Source organism: Protopterus annectens, chromosome 11.part0 (genome assembly GCF_019279795.1).
Source record: "Protopterus annectens isolate FY-2018-M chromosome 11.part0, PAN1.0, whole genome shotgun sequence".
NCBI lineage: Eukaryota > Metazoa > Chordata > Ceratodontiformes > Protopteridae > Protopterus > Protopterus annectens.
In genome coordinates, this window is record NC_056745.1 from 1,294,527,883 (window position 1) to 1,294,546,800 (window position 18,918).

Here is an 18,918-nt window from a genome sequence, read left to right on the forward strand (position 1 = left end):
CCTGGTCAAGTGGGAGGGTTTGTGGGGGGGGGGGTCCAGTCACAGTTACAGAGTAAAGTATTGAGGACCTCAGGAGATAATTTTTTTGTGTTTCTAGTGCATATATAGTTAGTGGTTTTGCATATGCTTATTCTACTACGTATAAAGTATATTATGTTGTGGTCACTTAAGGTGTCTGGGAGACTGCCTGCGTGGGGATACAATGTGGGGTTGTTAGTTAGGACCCAGTCAAGGATGGATTCCCTTTTAGATTTTTTATCACATCTAGTTGGAATTTGGACTAGCTGCTTGTAGCCATGGAGCTTTATTAGATTACTTGGTGGTTCTGATATGCAGGTGAACCAATCTAGGTTGAAATCCTCCAGAATAAGGATTTCTTGTGAGTATGTGGAATAACACCAGTATAAGAAGTCTAAGGCTAGCAGGTGTATTACCAGGTGGAATATAAATCACAATTGTGGTGATGACCTTTTTAGGGTGAAGTTGAAGTTGTGAGATAAGTATGTCCCAATTATTGGAAGAGGGGTAGGAGATTGGTAATTGACATACAGTTAAGTTGGACTTGTACAGTAAGGCAGTTCCACCCCCTTTACAAAGTGGTCTGTCTTGTCTAATGATATTGTAGCCAGTAGGGAGAACTTCTGAGCTAGCTATGTTTTTATTTAGCCAGGTTTCTGTTGAAGCAACTATGTCTGGGGAGTAGTGTGCTATTGTGGCCTGGAGTTCAGGTATTTTATTTTTGATACTTCTAATATTAATATTTAGCATTAAAAGATGGTTGTTTTTGCTGCTGTTGTTGATTTGCCCAGGGATAAAGATAGTGGGGGTGTTATGTTCTGACATTTGTGTTGGAGCAGTTTGTGTTGTACAGGATGGATTTGGGCCTGGGTTGGGGTGGATATCCCCACTTATGGTGAGCCTGGTGTTAAAATGGTGATACAGACATTGGAGTTTGGTGATGAGTGTGAGAAAGTATTGTGTTTTTTGGAGTAGGAATGAGAGCATGTGTTTAGTTCTGAATTGGTCCATTATGTAGTTCTTGAACAATTGTGGGCAGATATTATTATAATGTGTGGTGTCTGTATATGAGAGTGCATAATGTAGTGTGGTGCTACTAAGTTTAGGGATATTGCCAGAGTTATAATTTGTGGTGTTATAAAGAATTATGAGAAGACAGACTAGACTTAGTTGCGTGATAGTCATGGTTATAAAGTTTAAGATGGTACTAGGTGGTGGTCTGAATAGGAATTATAGGGTTGCACTATATGTGGATGGGTAAGTAATGTGGGTGATGTAAAAAATGCGTAATGGGAATGAGAGTGATTGGGAGAATGTTTGTGTGAAGCAAGTTGGTGCGGTATAATGTGATCTGACCTGAGGAGCTGTGATTGGTGGAGCTGATGTGAGGGTGAGCTGTGGGTGTGGCTGTGATGACTATAAATGTAGAGGTAGTGGGGGTGGGAGGGAATAGGGGGCAGAGGAGCGGAGAGAGCCCGAGCATTAGCGAGGGCGAACGGAGCGGGGCAGAGCCCACCAAGAGAAGAGTAAAATGTAAGTATTACTTTACAGATCTGAACACTTTAAACAAATTCCTGAGTTCTAATGGCTTACCAGCAAGCAGAATGCAATTGCTGAAGAGCACTTGTGTCCTGGTGGGAGACTAGAAATTTAAAGATGTCTCCATGCTCAGCAGGATTCTAATATAGACTAACTATTGGGGGAGGGAGATAGCACAAGGGGTGTAAACCAGGTGGAATGCAAAGAAACCAGAGAGGCAATCAGTGGAAAACTATCAGTGAAGGCCTCAGTGGGGGTAAGTAAGAATTCAAACTACCTGTAAAGTGAAGGAGAGAAGAGACAGCAAACTTTATTAAGGTTGGGAGTGTGTCTTCACATTGACTTGCTGATTAGTAACCGTTAGCTGTTTGTGCACAGATTAGAGTAGGGAGACACATTAGCAATGAAGGGGAATGTATAGCGATGCAAATAAACAGGTGGGCTTCCAAGTGATACAAACTAAGGCAGAAAGCACTAAGAGGGCTGTTTGATGGTTAATTTAGTCACAGTGATATGAATTAAATGTATACTGTCTATTGGACAGTTAGAATTACTACACTAGTGGGGAGGGAGGACACAAGGCTACAACAGTCAGTTTTATTAGCACGCTGAGAACTACTAAGAAATACTGCTAATGTAATAGCTTCACTCTCATAAAAAATACAAGCAGAATGCCTGAGTGGACTGACCCTGCTCTAGAGGCTCAAAATGTATATCCTTGTTTAGTTTTGCAGTACTGATTCCTTCTTATACTGTATGGGTGGAGTGGTAGCCGCAGACTGCAGATTTGCTTGAGTGTGCTCTGAAGAGAGAGATAAAAAAAAAAAAAAAGAGGATGAAGCTAGTAGAATGAGACAAAGATAGGTTAAAGGAAGTAGTGAGGAGATAGGAGGGTGTAAAAGAATAAGCAATTGCAGTTTGTAGTAATAACCTGTCTTGTGATGATAAGTTATGTCTGTCACAATTTGCTGAAATTGTAATGTTTCCAAGTCTTTAATACACTGCTTCCAACAAATAACATTTTTAGTTTCCCATCCGTTAAAGATGTTAATGTTAAGTTTATCCGGGAAGTTTTTTTGTAATTTTAAAGGGGATTATTAGGTCAAACCAGGATTTGATATCTGCATTTGAGTATATTATTTTTCTAAAGTTGTTAATAATGTTATTTAGATAGTTTAGTTTCATGGGTTTTGTCACATTATATTAAACAGTGTGACTAAGAAGAAACCGGAACTTATTGGATGGATGTTTGAAAGGAATTTTATATGACAGTAAGTTTCCATTCTATATTATAACTATAGGCAGATATTTCCAATGTGAGTTGTAATTTGAATCAATCTAATTTAATGTGCTTTTAAGTAATGATGCTTTGATATATGTTTCCAAGTCAGGGAATCTTAAACCACCACCATCCCACGATCTAATATGAGGTATATACTCAATCCTGTTTTTGTTTGGGTACTATAGGAAGTTTAATAAAGTTTTATTTATGAGTTTAATATAATTATTCCCAGGATGGGTGTCTAAAGTCAGAACAATGTATCAAATGTTTGGAAGGAGAGTAATTTTTAACGATTGCAGTATGTCCTAAAATTAAAAAAAAAACATTTTGTTCCAGCTACTTATGTATGTATTTCCCAGAGATATTATGCTTTTATAATTTGTTTCTCTTGTTTTTTCCAAGCTTTTGCATAAGGTTATCCCTAAGTGGTTTAGTGTATTAACTTGTTCTCCAATAATGCTTTGGTTAACTAGCTGAGATTTCCCTTTGTTATTAAGAATAATATGTTTAGATTTTTGCTTAGTAAAGTGGAGGCCTGAAATTTTTTGAAAGTTATTTATTACTGTGTCTAGTTCTAATAATTCTTGATTTGACTTAGGTAAGGTAAGCAGAATATCATCCACAAATATTTTAGAATTGTATTGATTATAAATAGTAATGTGTTTGAGTTCTTGATTATTTCTTATTGATGGCGCTAATATTTCTATGACAAGGGCAAATAATATTGGGATTAAAGGGCAACATTGTTTGGTGCCTTTGGTTATGGGGATATACTTTAAAGTGAAGAGGCCTAATTTGACGTATGCCAAATTATCTTTATAAATAGCCTTTATCGTGGAGATGACAGATACTGGAAATGAGAATGCTTTTAGTGTTCCAAACAAAAAATCCCAGTTTACAGAGTCAAATGCTTTTTCTAAGTCTAGACTCACCAGCAATGCTTCTTCATTTTCTTTGTTTAGGAATTCTATTAATGTTAATATTCTTTTGATATTATCATGAGTATGCATTTTATGAATAAACCCAGTTAGGTCATTATGAACTAAATGTGAAAATGGAACCTTTATTTTGTCCATAAATATAGGCATAAATATTTTGTTTCATTATTCAATAAAGAAATTGGTCTATATGATTTACATAGCTGCAAATCTTTGTCATATTTAAGAATATGGGTAATCAAGGAGTATCTCCAAAAGGGTATGATCAAATTTTTAGTTTGTACTTCCACCAGGGTCTTATGAAGTAAAGATATCATTGAATCTGGAAAAAGCTTATAAATCTCTGCTATTATGCCATCTATGCCAGGAGCTTTGTTAGTTTTAAGGTTTTTGATTTTATCTTTGATTTCATTTAGAGTTATTCATTTCTCAAGAGTTGTACTAAGATTTTCTGGGATGGCATTCAAATTTAAAGTGATTAATTCTTAGGCTGTAACATTTTTGTTTTTATTATCAGAGTTATAATGTTTGGTGAAATGATATCTAAAGGTGTCTAATATATCTCTGATATCAGACACTGTTATTAGTACCTTCATGTAATAATTTTAAGATATTATTTGCCTTGGAGTATAATTTTGCTCTTAATGACAAATTGTGAGTGTGTTTGTGAGTAAGAACATAAGAGGTTAATTTCATTTTTTTCTAGTGCAAAGTTTGTTTTGTGTGCCAAAATATTTAGATATTTCTTGTTAACTACATCTATTTAATTTTTGTTATTTGAGTTTGTGATGACTTAGATCTCAAGGAGGTTAATTGAGATTGTAGGTTTAGTAGTTCCGATTCCCATTCCTTAAGTTTTTTTCTTATACAAAACTATAGTTTTACCATAAATACATGTTTTTAGAGCATCCCAAACCATAATAATGTTTGTTTCAGAGTTATTTGTCTCTAAGAAAAAGTTTAATTTTGATAATAACCATGGTTTAAAGTCTTTTCGTTTGGCGATATAGACAGGAATTCTAGTAGTAGTATTTAGTTTTATGAAGTATATTTGTATATCTAACATAAAACAATCATAGTCTGATAAAGGACAGAGAAGGATAGTAAAGGATCTAAGTTTTAATTTTAAATCATTGGAGATAAGGACTTTATTCTGCATTTACGGTGGAGATGGGATTACATCAAGGATCAGCTCCGAGCCCTTTCTTATTTGCAATGGTGATGGACAGGTTGACAGACGAGATAAGACAGGAGTCCCCATGGACTATGATGTTTGCAGATGACATTGAGTGAGAGTAGGGAACAGGTGGAAGAGACCCTGGAGAGTTGGAGATATGCTTTAGAGAGAAGAGGAATGAAGTTCAGCAGGACTAAGACAGAATATATGTGTGTGAATGAGAGGGAGGATAGAGGAATGGTGAGGATGCAAGGAGTAGAGGTGGCGAAGGTGGATGAGTTTAAATACTTGGGATCAATAGTTCAGAGTAATGGTGAGTGTGGAAGAGAGATGAAGAAGAGAGTACAGGCAAGATGGAGTGGGTGGAGAAGAGTGTCAGGAGTGATTTGTGACAGACTAGTACCAGTAAGAGTGAAAGGGAAGGTCTACAAGAGGGTAGTGAGACCAGCTATGTTATATGGATTGGAGACAGTGGCACTGACAAAAAGGCAGGAGTTAGTGCTGAATGTGGCAGAGTTAAAGATGTTAAGATTTGCACTGCATGAGACGAGGGTGGACAGGATTAGGAATAAGTATATTAGAGGGTCAACCCAGGTTGGAAGGTTTGGAGACAAAGCCAGAGAGGCAAGATTACATTGGTTTGGACATGTGCTGAGGAGGGATGCTGAGTATATTGGGAAAAAGATGCTAAGGATGAAGCTACCAGGTAACAGGAAAAGAGGAAGGCATAAGATAAGGTTTATGGATGTGGTGAGAGAGGACATGTACATGGTTGGTGTGACACAGCAAGATGCAGAGGACAGGAAGAAATGGAAACAGATGATCCGCTGTGGTGACCTCTAAAGGGAACAGCCGAAAGAAGATGATGATGATGATGATGGAGATAAGGACTTTATTGTGGTTTTTGAGTTTTAAATCCTTGATCAGTGTGTGTATAACAGAGTTAGTTTTAGTTTTTTAAATTTTTTTTTATAAATATTTTATATAAATCTTAGAAGCATCTTTAAAGGTCACCTACCCCGACTGCTGTGCACCCTGGCTGAGCGTGTATTACTAATCTTTCTGCCCTGACTTACCCCTGTGATCTAAGCCCATGAGGACACCTCAAACCTACCTAAAGTATTCAGCTCTCTAAATTGCTCAAGCAAACAAACAACCAAAGCAGGCTTCCTAGCTGCCTCATCCCCTTTGTTTTCTGGACTTTTAATCAGGAGGAAACTAAGGAACTTTCTGCCCTGACTTACCCCTGTGATCTAAGCCCGTGAGGACACCTCAAACCTACCTAAAGTATTCAGCTCTCTAAATTGCTCAAGCAAACAAACAACCAAAGCAGGCTTCCTAGCTGCCTCATCCCCTTTGTTTTCTGGACTTTTAATCAGGAGGAAACTAAGGAACTTTCTGCCCTGACTTACCCCTGTGATCTAAGCCCGTGAGGACACCTCAAACCTACCTAAAATATTCAGCTCTCTAAATTGCTCAAGCAAACAAACAACCAAAGCAGGCTTCCTAGCTGCCTCATCCCCTTTGTTTTCTGGACTTTTAATCAGGAGGAAACTAAGGAACTTTCTGCCCTGACTTACCCCTGTGATCTAAGCCCGTGAGGACACCTCAAACCTACCTAAAATACTCAGCTCTCTAAATTACTCAAGCAAACAAACAACCAAAACAGGCTCCCTAGCTGTCTCATCCCCTTTGTTTTCTGGACTTTTAATCAGGAGGAAACTAAGGAACTTTCTGCCCTGACTTACCCCTGTGATCTAAGCCCGTGAGGACACCTCAAACCTACCTAAAGTATTCAGCTCTCTAAATTGCTCAAGCAAACAAACAACCAAAGCAGGCTTCCTAGCTGCCTCATCCCCTTTGTTTTCTGGACTTTTAATCAGGAGGAAACTAAGGAACTTTCTGCCCTGACTTACCCCTGTGATCTAAGCCCATGAGGACACCTCAAACCAACCTAAAGTATTCAGCTCTCTAAATTGCTCAAGCAAACAAACAACCAAAGCAGGCTTCCTAGCTGCCTCATCCCCTTTGTTTTCTGGACTTTTAATCAGGAGGAAACTAAGGAACTTTCTGCCCTGACTTACCCCTGTGATCTAAGCCCGTGAGGACACCTCAAACCTACCTAAAGTATTCAGCTCTCTAAATTGCTCAAGCAAACAAACAACCAAAGCAGGCTTCCTAGCTGCCTCATCCCCTTTGCTTTCTGGACTTTTAATCAGGAGGAAACTAAGGAACTTTCTGCCCTGACTTACCCCTGTGATCTAAGCCCGTGAGGACACCTCAAACCTACCTAAAGTATTCAGCTCTCTAAATTGCTCAAGCAAACAAACAACCAAAGCAGGCTTCCTAGCTGCCTCATCCCCTTTGTTTTCTGGACTTTTAATCAGGAGGAAACTAAGGAACTTTCTGCCCTGACTTACCCCTGTGATCTAAGCCCGTGAGGACACTTCAAACCTACCTAAAGTATTCAGCTCTCTAAATTGCTCAAGCAAACAAACAACCAAAGCAGGCTTCCTAGCTGCCTCATCCCCTTTGTTTTCTGGACTTTTAATCAGGAGGAAACTAAGGAAGTATGTGTAACTACTGCTGAACCCTTACTGATCTACTGTTTTAACCTTTATAGTTGTTTTTAGTACACTCGCCTGCCAGGATAGCCAGCAGCCTTAGAATTCCTATCCTAACTTATATGTTCGTCCCCCCTGACCTACACTAGCTGCCCTCTTCTTTAGTCCAAGTATTCAATGAGGATATCCTAAGTGGAGTAAGACATATCTTTATTCCAGCCACTTGGTGACACCCTCCCTCATATAGACTTCACTGCAAATAGTGCAGGTTTTTCTCTCTAAACCCTAACCTTCCTCCATCTCACTGTATCTCCTAAACTCTTCTAGCCCACTCTAGCTGTAACATTTATTTTCCTACTCATTCTCTCTAGTTTCTGATACTTTACTCTCTCCCTACACACCCAGGTCTTTCTCCCTTCTAACTTACCCCTCTGAAAACCTCCTTTCACTGATTGACTCGGAACCTCTCTGGAACTCTTTGGTTCTTCCTCTTCCTCTGTACCTCTACTCTTTGCCCACTAGGTGTCACTCTGTCCACATCTAGACTTACAGTACTGGTTTATTCCCTTCCATATTTTTCCTATTTTCACCTCTCTCACTCCTATCCCTTTCCATCTTTGTAGGGCTTTGTGACCCACTCCTCCTTACGCTACCTATCTCAAACCTTCTATCTGCTAGCTTTTTCTGTTACTTTTTCCTTCCTCTCTGGACTCTGTGTGTCCCGCTCTGTTTGCCCTGCGGGCTCACTCCGCTCCCCTTCCTACCCCCAATTCCCACCCACCCCAGGGGTCCTAACCTTATACTTCCCTAGTCACACCCCCTCACTCTTACAACCTATCCTGATCTTTCCCGCTAAAAACTAGACCCCTCCCCTCTGCACAGACTCTTCCCCCCTCCCTCCTTCCTCTACTGCTAAACCAACCTCTTCTCCTATTACTAGCTTCTCTCCTCTTCCTCAATTAACTTTCTTCCCATAAACTTCCACTCTCTATACCTATACCTATACTTTGTATTCTCCTTTCTCACCCCTACAGATCCTCCTACTAATTCATTCCTTCTTTCCTTTTGCCTTATACCTATAACACCACCTCTCCTACCCTTTCTTCCACTACTACTTTATAACTTCCCTTACCTCATCATTTCTACATATGACTCCATACTTACCCACCATGTTGATATTCTTAGCATTATTCTCTACCTCCTTTTATTCTTCTTACCTTCTTACCTTTTTCGAACACCCACTTAAAAAACAGCCAGACTATATAAATAAACATACATCTATCATCCACACCTCTCTTACCTCATTCTTAAATTCTACCTCCACCCCTAGCTATCACCTTCCCAAATTCCATAGGCACTCTCACCTCACCTATGCCTTACCCTCTGATAAAATTGAAACAACTAGCCCTTCCTAAAAGCAACATCACATCCAGACTTAATACTCCTACCTTACAAGACGGTGATATTCACCCCAACCCTGGCCCTTCTTCATATCCCTCCCCTCAAGTATCTAAGCCTAACTTCAATAACACCCTACTCATAGGACATCTAAATATATGAAGTGTAAATAACAAAGTACCCTACTTATATGCCCTGTTAGACATTCACCACTTTGATATTCTGTGCCTCTCAGAGACTTGGCTAAAGCCAGCCACCAAAGACACTGAGATTATACCCAAAGGCTACAATTTATATAGGCTTGATCATTCTAAACGTAAAGGTGGTGGAGTGGCAATTCTATTTAAGAACCATCTTAGCATCTCCACCCTCCCAGGCTGTCCAACCCAGGATGTTAAAGCTGAAGCCATCATCGCTAAACTTCAATTAAATGCTCAAAAAGCTCTTTACATCATCTGTATGTACATACCACCAGGCAACAATATACCTATCTTAGAAGACTTCCTCAGTTGGGTTTCCACTAACTACCCCCAAGAAACTATAATTCTGGGTGACTTTAATATAGACTGGAATACTATTAATAGTGAAAATCCCTCCTGTCATATAAACCTACATGGTTTTACTCAATCCATTACCACTACAACAAGGCTTAATAAACCAAGTAAGAAACAGAGTATCTTAGACTGGATACTCATAAACAAAGTCAATGTCTTATACAAAGTAGGAACTATGCCTGATGACCTCAGTGACCACTGCCTAACCTATATCTCTAGAAAAAAGACTGACTATCAAAACCTCCCTAACACTAGAATAATACGCTCGACCAAACACTTTAAAAGTGACTTATTTCAAAATGATCTCAAAACATGCAACTGGAACCTCTTGAAATCACTTCCTCTTAATGAAGCAGTTTCATTCTTTAACTCAACCTTCCTTTCCATTTTGGATAAACATGCCCCTGAATGCTCTATTAGAATAAAGTCTAATACAGCCCCATGGCTCTCAAAGGAAACAAAGAAATTAATTCATACTAAAAATAAAATTTGGGCCAAATGGAGATACCATAGAATCAGCTCTGATTTTCTTCATTTTTGCCAACTTAGAAATCTTACAAAAAAAGCTATAATCTCTGACAAAAAAACTACTACTGTGAACTTCAACAAACCCATTTAAATAAACCCAAACAATTCTGGTCTTCTATCAACAAACTCCTTTCACCTGGAACAGCTAAAACTCCCTCCCCCATAAACGCAGACCCAGATACCCCTAACCATACTGCAAACGCTTTTAACTCCTTTTTTATAGAAACCATTCAATCTCTTGCTAGACAACTGAACGCCAATACCTTTTACCCTCCAAATAATCTTGTAGATTCCCCCCACAACTTCACTCTTCATCCTATCTCTACCTCTTTCATCTACAAGCTTATTCTCAAACTGAAACCCTGCACCCCCTCTGCTGACAAACTCCCCTCTCTCTTTCTTCAAAAGGCTGCTAAACAGATTGCATACCCTATATCTATACTCATTAATAGGACTATCCAAGAGGGAACCATACCAGTTATATGGAAAGTCTCTCATATCATCCCACTACACAAAGGTGGTAACTCTATTGACTACACTAACTTTAGACCTATTGCTCTTCTCTCACCTCTAGCTAAGATTATGGAGAAATGTATCCATCAGCAACTTGTACAGTATCTCTCTTTACACAACATAATAGTCAACTGTCAACATGGCTTTAGACCCCACCATAGCACCTCCACTGCCCTCTTTTCCTTTGTTGACACCATCAACAACTATCGTAACTCCAATCTTTTCAACTCTGCTCTATTCATTGACCTCTCTAAAGCCTTTGACATGGTGAACCACTCTTCCCTTATTAACATCCTTGAATCCCTCTCATTTGATAACCTGGCTGTAAAATGGTTTACTTCTTATCTTAGCAACAGACATCAAGCCGTTTGTTGAGACAATCATATCTCTTCCTTATTGCCTGTTTCTACTGGAGTCCCACAGGGCTCCATTCTCGGCCCACTTCTCTTCTCCCTTTACATAAACGATCTCAACACTGTAATCCCTCAAGCTACCTGCATCCAATATGCTGACGACTCCACTATTATTTGTTCAGCATCTACCTCTTCAGAGCTACTCTCTCTAACTCAAACTACTTTCAACACTGTAGAAACTCTGTTTACTAGACGGTACCTCCTCCTCAATGCTAAAAAAATGAAACTTCTCCTTTTCACTCCTACCACTCGAGCCTCCCCATTAAACTTCAACATCTTGTCTAATGATACCACTGTCATCTCCCCTGACACGACAACTAAACTGCTAGGTATAACCATCGACAACAATCTCACTTTTGATCAACACATCAATAACATCATCAAAACAGTTAACAAAAAAATAGGATCGTTATACCATATTAAACCATTTCTTACACCTTCTACCAGAGCTACTATCGCCCACTCCCATCTGATATCTACTCTCTTTTACGTTTCACCTATTTTCACTAACCTTAAGAAGGCTAACCTAAATAAACTAGCAACCTGTTACAATAGCATTGCCCGCTTTGCCACCAGTAACCCTTTTAGAACACATCACTGTCATAACCTAAAACTCCTAGGCTGGCTTGAGCTACAAAACTGCCTTATGATCTCACAACTTACCATTGCCCACAAGATACTTTACCAACCTGATAACACCCCTATACTTTCTCAACTTTTAATCCCTTATAATAATCTTACCTCCCTTCGATCTTCTTCTAAACTCATGACCAAATCTGTAAAATCCCATAACTTAGCTGGTGACTCTCTGTTCACCAATACTGTAGGTAGAACATGGAATCAGCTACCCACTGATATCACTTTGATCCCCTCCTTACCACTCTTCAAACAAAAAGTCAAACTGTACTTCCAAAATCACTGGCTTTGTTCCTGTAGGACTCCTGACTAACCTTCTTCATTCCCCCTACTCTACTATAACTATACACTGTACTTATTAGCTATACATATACTTTCTTCTTATCACCCTGTTGCTCTCCTCTTATGCTCTGACCCACTCCTCCTTTTTCTCTCCCCTGTCCTCTTTTCCATCTTCTTACTTCTTTTCCTTACTGACCATTGCTTCTCACTCTTCTCCTCCCTTGTAATTCTTCATTAATCCCTGTTTTACTTCTTTCTCTCCAACAGATTATCGAAAACAATTTTGCTAATCTTTAGCTGTTTAATTGTGATGCTTCTACTGAACTAGTATATTTTTTTGGTGTGCCTTAGGTATTTTGTTGTTCTTATTACTAAATGTATATTCTTATTGTACTTAACTTTTTATTAATATGTCTCTTTGAAATTGATTTATGTGTGGAGCTTTTCTCCCCGGGCCTCTACTGAAAATGGACATATATCCAGCTAGACTAGCCCGGTTAACAAATGTAAAATAAATAAAATAAATAAATAAATAAATAAATAAATATTTTTATATAAAATTATACTTTAATTGTTATTTTTAGAGTTATATGCATCATAAAGATTATCAGAATTTATCCATTTCTTAAGAATTTTAGCAGTGAATGTTAGTCTAAGTGGATGACTACTTTTTGTATCAGAATTATCTAATAAGCAGTTAAAATCACCCCCTAGAATCAGATTGCCTTTTGATATACTATCAATGAGATTGAGATGCTGTTTAGCAGTTGAAGCACCCAGTCCTGGGAACCAGTAAAGGTTAGCAAGCATCCAAATTCTATGATTGAATTTTAGGATAGTGATAGCTAGTAGTCCCTCAGGGTATTCATGTTTATATAATATATGAGAGCAGATAATATTATTCTTCCATAGGATCATCATTCCTCTCCTTTTAGACTTGAATGAAGCACAAGATAAATTGTATACGTGTTTGGTTTCCAAACATAGTTTTCTGTATTTTTAAAATATGTTTCCTATAAGAATGCTATTTGTGGTTTGTTTAAGTTACGGTGTCACAAAAGATTTGACCTCTTATTTGAATTATTGAAGCCATTTATATTAAGTGAAGCTAAAGACAAAGACTTGGTGAGTTTTAGGAGTATTTTCTCCAATGGTCAGTAATAACTGATTTTATTATCTCAAAGGATTCAATGAAAAGTTGAGACTTCCAAACTTTGATTTGTTTAAGTGACATGTGTGCAAGAATCATGACTGTGAATATGATGTGAAGTATATTATATTCAGGCCTAAATGGAGAAAACAACAAGAAAATAATCATATTAAAACATAGAGAAGCAAATAATCTAATTCCCAACACATACATGGAATTAAAATAAGTTATTAAAATGTAGTGAGGAAAAAGGAGAAATGCACATATATTAGTATCTTAAGTTATATATGTAATACTGGACGTTGAGGTTCCTATCTTTGACATGAATTACTATATGAGATTAAATGAGTTTAAAACAAGTTCAAAATCTTTAGTTAATAGCTAGAGTCAATAAAAATTAATAGTTTAATTACAATATTAGAAAGTATTGTGAACAGCAGTAATGAACATCAATGGAGCCTATAGCTGGGCTCAGACATTTATATCTAGTTAGAGTACACCTTAGTCCAACTGAAAGTCTCTCATTTTGTATTTAAAAACATGTTAATTAACCAACAACTTGTGTAAAAATCTTTGGGACAGTGTAATACGTATATAAAAAAATGCATAAATGATTGCTTGAGCATAGTTATTCATCAACACTCTAATCTTTTGCTCATCTATATTGATCTAATCTAGTAAAAGCTGGATATAAAAGTAAAAGCTCCCAAAGAGTTTTCTTAAGTTAACATTAAGGGGCTTCACAGTTACCGCAGTGAAATATATTAAAGTACATTTTGTTAAGATGAATAGATAATGTTGGACTGCATTTATTTTTATAGGATTAAAAGTTTGAATTCATTGTTATCTATATTATTTGTAACAAGAAGTAGTGTATGACCAAATCAATAAAGGGAAAGTGAGGTGACTACATTTAAATGTGCTTAATGCTGACTGCTCACCAACACTGCAACAATAAAACTTCATGTAGGCTATTCTTATAATGGCAATAACACAGCATCATATAGCTACTAAGCATTGTGATGTAAAAGTGATGATTATTACATTTCCTGTGTTATTAAAACAAACTTCTTTACATCACGCTCTATTTTATCTTCTGTTTAGATGCAGATAGTTTATTACGTGTTATATTCTAACCATTCATCTTGCATGTATTTATTAGTTCTTTTATTTCTGCAACATCTTCTTAACCTGCTTTTGTTTTCTAAACAATCGCAGTTGGAGTGTAGCTACTTTAGATATTTTACATGTAATAGAGAAATTTCACAAACTTTGTAATGCAAGTTATATGTTCATTAAGAAAAGGAACCTTATCATTAACTAGGTTGTATTGATGTAACAATGCTTACAGTTTTGAAGTTTACCACCAGAGATCACCTCACGTATTATAATCTATATTACATCTAGTTGTTTACACCTTTTATTCAGCTCATAAAAGACAGATGATTCTTAGAAGTTTTTCTTGCTCAAGATTCATACAGTTATAAAAACTTCTGTATAGCCAAAATATTCTGACTGGACTGGCCCTGAGGCCAATGTCTTAGTGCAGCTATCTTAATTATCATAATCACATTTAACTGCGTGCTTATTCACCCAAGAGCTGTCAACAAAAGATTCTGAGAGGTACTGTTTGACAGTGGCATCCAGGACCATCTCACACATGTTTTGCCTTAATGTCTACAATTAGCAGAGCTATAACACCTTCTAGTCAAAAATGTTATTAGATGACACCCATATAGACCCTCTAGTCTTATGCAGCAATATGCAAAAGCTGATAACCAGGTTCTGCTGTACAAATACTCTGTACTTGTCTTCAGTCTAATAGAACTTCCTTGGCACTGAAGCTTGAGGGTACAGTTATAATAAAATGTTCTCAAATGCTTGTACAGTTTGTTCTCTTCAAGTATTACATAATCAGGAAACACTACTACAGACTTTAAATTGTGTGTTTATATTTTTATTTCTAAGTCTGGACTGATTCAGGCTTATATTGTTTCTGTCAGCTTTAATTTAAATTAATTATCATATTAAACTGTTATTTTCCAATTTCTAAACATCAGCTTGAAAATAGTAACTTTTTATATAAATAAAAGAATCTAACTTACTTAAATGCAGCAGTCTGAGTGTTTTTAGCTTTATGCCAGAAGTTTGAAGCTAAGGGTGCATCTCCAATACTGTTCCCTACATTTCCTGTAGAGTGCAACATAACAAAACGACCAACAGCTTCCAGAAGCCTTAGGGAAAACAAGGCAGTTTAAAAAGAGCTCAGGGGTCATCTCAAGATAAATAAAAGCTTCACCCCAAATTTAAACAACATTCTTTGAGTAAAAAATGTCTTAGTGAGGTAAAAAAGGGAAAAAATAAAGCTATAAAATGGCACTACATTTACTAGTGGATTTTAGTGTGACAGATACTCTAACATTAATAAGACATTAAACTGAGTATTTAGGGTTAAATAAATGAAAAAAACACAGATTATCTAATGTAATTAAGTTATTGTGTCGCTTTATATTATGTAGTTGGTTAAACAAGCTGCATTAATATTTTAATAATGATTTATACATGTATGCAGCATGGAGCCCTCCCCCAACTCACTTAAAGAAGCAGATGCACATATTAGATTTACTAACAGTGCCTTACCTGGAAATCAACTCTGTTTTGTTTTTGGCTACAAATTATCTCAGTATGCAATGAGATTAAGCTTTTTTAAGCAATTCCTTAATATTATTGCTGTTAGTTAACTATTTGGCCTGTGTGTTAAATGATATTTAAACAGCATTTATTACCATAATGGTGCAGTAAGTATGAATTGAGACATTAATCACTAACAAAAAAAAAAGAAAGAACAAGATTTGATTATTTATTTACCAGTTGATTCTTTGAGAGATGAATTTGTCGTGGCAACTGAAGTCTCAGTTTTTTTCTTCTTTTTGACATCATTCTATGCATTTTTCTCAGATGTTCTCTTTAAAGAAGACAGGGAAAAGTCCATATCTTCTGGGATGGTCATTAGGTTACTGTGTGTTATAAAGGAGATAGCTTCATCCAGGTTATTAAAGATTCTTGTACCAGAATAAAGGTGCATTTTGATTTTTGCTGGATGCAATATTTGGGCTCTGATGTTGTTTTGTTTCAGATGTTTAATCAGTGGCCAGCATATCTTCCTCATTTCCAGAATTCTCACAGAGTGGTCATTGTCAAATCTGATGGGGTGTTGGTTACATTTTAATGGGGATTTCCTCCAAGTTGTTTTTAACACTAGTTCCTCATCAAGATAAGAGAGGAATTTTATAATACTAGATCTCAGTGTTGCTGTGAAGGATGTGGGCACGGGCTTACAAATTGCCCTATGAACTCTTTCTATACCAAATGAGAGCCCTTCTTGCAAGTGTATAATTTTGGAAATCCAAGTATTCAAAAATAAAATCATGTTCTCACCTTCTGTTGTTTCTTGTACTCCAAAAATTCGAATATTGCATCTTCTCTCCTGATTTTCAGGGTCATCAATTTTATTCATTAGCCATGTGTTTTGTTTGAGAAGAAAGTCTGTGTGCAGTTCATCCTCCTTTAATCTTCCATCTATGTCAGTTATGGTTGTCTCCATTTCCGTTATTTTATTTTGATGTTGTTGAAAAAGGTCTCTAAACCTTCAGTTTATTTAGAACTATTGGCACTTAAATTCTCCAGCTTTTGTTGGAAGCCATCTATCTTCAGTGATAGTGACTGTAGAGTGGAATACACCAGCTGTAGTTCTTTCATCAGTGCAGCATCAGATCGTGAAGACTTGGAGCCGTTCATTTTCCTTCAAGTTTAGTCTTAAATAATTTGACAGGAATTGTTTGGAATAAAAATTTCAGAGTTTGTAAAGTTAAAATTTAGATTATTATCAACTAGATTTTATACAATTTAAATATATATATATATATATATATATATATATATATATATATATATATATATTAGTCTAATTACTGTCTATTATATTAATTTTATAGAGTTCAGAAAAAGTGCTATGCTTAGCTGGCCATCTAGTCTCAGATTTTTAATTATTTTGATTGTGGTTAATTGTAGTTTTAATTGGAACTTTAATGTTATTGACTGGCTTTGCTTTTTAAACTGTGTGCTTCTAGTGAGTATATTTTTTCTGAAGAAGGCTACTTTATAAAAGCGTATTAAAAAGATTTTAAAGCTAAGACTGTTGTTTTTTTTTATTCACTACATTTTCAGTATCAGTGCTTTTTATAGTTTTATAATATGGACATAACACATTATGCAGAATTAAGTGAAGTGGACCAGAGATGTAGAAATGGCAGAGGGGAGGCAGTGGGCATGGACTGTCACTGGAGGGGATACAGATTTAAATAGATTAAAGGAAATATTGTCACAGAGAATTAGTGGGAGTAATATGAAATGCAGTATACAGGTGTTATTAACAAGTTGGTTAAAGGAGGTACTTAAAATGCTTAGAATGAGTGAAAAGCATGATATGATATACTTCCAGGGTGGAAGTGGCTGTTCTGAGTTTTCTTCAAGACTAGGGGAGAATCAGTAGACCCACAGGTCTGTTCAACAAAAGTATTCATGCATTCACATTATCCACATAATTACATTCATTGCAACTTAGCAGTAACTTGTCAGATTTGGAACTTCTTATATTATTCCACTACTGACCTCAACACAGCAAGCACATGAATATTTTTTACTAATGGATGCAAATCAATTCATACCATTGCACTGGGCAGAAAAGATGTGAGTGTCAGGAAAAAAGAGATGTTATTCTTTGCTGAATGACACTTTTTCTGGATGAACAAAACCTGTACTTTTCGATTTTTGTTCATGCTTTCCTCTGTGATGAGTGATTTTCTATAGATTCTCCCAACACAGAAGAGTACTGGCACATTCTGGAAAATGAGTCCATGTTTAAAAAGAGGAACCATTAAGCCCTGGCTTAGTGCTTGTAAAATCTAGCCTAAAGATAAATATTCATATCTCTATGAACACAATGTCTGATCCTTGCTGTAGTATGGCTTGAAGCTTTGCACAGACTTTAGAAAAAAATATTAATTTTGCTTTAACAGCAGTTGTTGTTGTGTCTTTCGGCTTTTCCCGGTTAGGGGTCACCACAGCGGAACTCCGGTCCGCTGATGATCGGCAGTAGATTTTTACGTGCCGGGTTGCCAGCCCTGATGCACAACCTTCAATGAAGGTACGCCCATTCACGCATGTCTCCACACAGAAGACGCTTGCTTTAACAGCAGTAATTGTAAAAATATGAATATTTTCTGATGAAAAGGAAAGTCAGTTTCAGTGTAATTATATGATCATCACAGTGAACAGCCAAACATCAGAATTATATTCTCATTGCTATTACAACACAAAGAAGTGCGGACGTATGGCTTGTATAGGATTCATTTTCATTTGCACATAACTCTCAACTGTTCCTGAGTTTGCAGACTATCCATAATTTTGTCTCATATTTTTAGTCTTCCCCTTGTAAAATTCTTGACTTTTCTAGTAAATGGAGCACCTTCTGTGTGGAGTCTACATGTCCTCCTCGCGGTCGAGTGGTGTTCGAAAGACGTACGTAGAATGGGCGTGCCTTCGCTGAAGGTTGGGCGTCGAGCTGGCACCTCGGCACCCATAAAAAATCCACTGCCAATCATTAGCAGACCGGAGTTCCACTGTGGCGACCCTAAAAGCCGAAAGAAGAAGAACATAAGGATCACTATTAGTATTGTCAGGCATTAAGGTAAGTTAAGGTACTTATCTTTCTTCAGCAAAACATATTCTAACTTTCTAAGTGAATTAGAATAAAAATTAAAATAAAAATGCCCCTAATTTTGGGCTGTTGACCCTTGTTATTTTTTAGCACTGTCCATTATTCATGAGCAAAAAAGCTGAGTAGAGTGTTAGTTGTGCATTGTTT

General features: G+C 36.9%; 1 long non-coding RNA gene across 1 annotated transcript in view; it reads right to left on the bottom strand.

Annotated features, from left to right (window-relative positions):
* LOC122814867 overlaps positions 1-15,157 on the bottom strand; it is a 325,366-nt gene extending 310,209 nt beyond the window's left edge. Inside the window, exon 1 of the long non-coding RNA XR_006366917.1 lies at positions 15,098-15,157. This is a non-coding gene — a long non-coding RNA (uncharacterized LOC122814867). The remainder of the gene's footprint in view (positions 1-15,097) is intronic.
* Between the last annotated feature and the right edge of the window lie 3,761 nt (positions 15,158-18,918).